Source organism: Lagopus leucura, unplaced genomic scaffold (assembly GCF_019238085.1).
Source record: "Lagopus leucura isolate 7727_CA_CO unplaced genomic scaffold, USGS_WTPT01 29276-0_obj-0_obj, whole genome shotgun sequence".
NCBI classification, from domain to species: Eukaryota; Metazoa; Chordata; class Aves; order Galliformes; family Phasianidae; genus Lagopus; species Lagopus leucura.
This window is the reverse complement of record NW_024964426.1, coordinates 1-1,149: the sequence shown is the minus strand read 5'-3', so window position 1 is coordinate 1,149 and position 1,149 is coordinate 1. Positions and strand designations below refer to the sequence as shown.

The 1,149-nt window shown below is 67.4% G+C and overlaps 1 long non-coding RNA gene across 1 annotated transcript; it reads right to left on the bottom strand.

The window, feature by feature from the left end:
• Window positions 1-144: 144 nt before the first annotated feature.
• On the bottom strand, window positions 145-1,086 carry LOC122191709. Its single transcript, XR_006182448.1, has 3 exons — window positions 1,015-1,086; window positions 891-941; window positions 145-214 (listed from the first exon to the last, which is right to left on the bottom strand). It is a non-coding gene; the product is annotated as an uncharacterized LOC122191709 (long non-coding RNA).
• Window positions 1,087-1,149: the final 63 nt, after the last annotated feature.

The window sequence follows — 1,149 nt, the reverse complement described above, 5'->3', positions numbered from 1 at the left end:
GCGCTCGTGCAGCTGCCGCCGGCAGCGCTGCAGCTCCTCCTGCAACAGCGCGTGCTGCCGCTGCAGCAACGACAGCTGCGCCTCGGGGGGCGGCGGCGGCGGCGGGGTTGGGGGGGCGGCGCCGGGGGGCGGCGGGCTGCGGGGGGGGCGGCGCCGAGCCGCGAGCCGCGTGCAGCTGCAGCTCCCAGCGCGTGTCCTGCAGCGCCGCCTGAGCCTGGAGGGGGGGGGGGGGGGGGGGGGGCGGAGCCACGGCGCCCCACGGCACAGAGCCGCCCCATAGCGCCCCATAGCACAGAGCTGCCCCATAACACATAGAGCCGCCCCATAGCGTCCCATAGCACATAGAGCTGCCCCATAGTGCCCCATAGCACAGAGCCGCCCCATAGCGTCCCATAGCACATAGAGCTGCCCCATAGTGCCCCATAGCACAGAGCCGCCCCATAGTGCCCCATAGCACAGAGCCGCCCCATAGTGTCCCATAGCACATAGAGCCACCCCATAGCGCCCCATAGCACATAGAGACGCCCCATAGCGCCCCATGGCACATAGAGCTGCCCCATAGCATCCCATAGCGCCTCACAGCATAGAGCCGCCCCATAACGCCCCATAGCATATAGAGCTGCCCCACAGTGCCCCACAGCCCATATTGTCAGCCCCACGGCACCTCAGAGCATCCCACAGCACCCCACAGCATCAGCCCCATAGAGCCCTGTAGCGCCAGACTGACTGTAGTGCCACTCCACAGTGCCCCACAGCGCAGCCTCACCGCACCCCATAGCAGCCCACAGCCCAGTGCCACCCCACAGAGCCCCATAGCACCACCCAGGACACCCCACAGTGTCAGCCCCATAACAGCACCCCACAGCGCCCCATACCGCCGCCCCACAGACCTGCAGCTCCAGCAGGAGGCTGTAGAGGTTATTCAGGCGCTGATTGACCTCCTGTGGGGAGAGGGGGGAAAATGACGCTCTGCCCCACAGCGCCCCACTGCGGGCCCCACAGCGCCCCTCTCACCTCCTGGGACGCGCGGGGCAGCACCTGGTTGCCATTTCCATCCTGTAGGGAAAACAAGGCATCACCCCACACATCCACCCCATAAATCTCACCCCACACCCCACCCATCGCCTCCTGCCCCACATATCCCCCCCC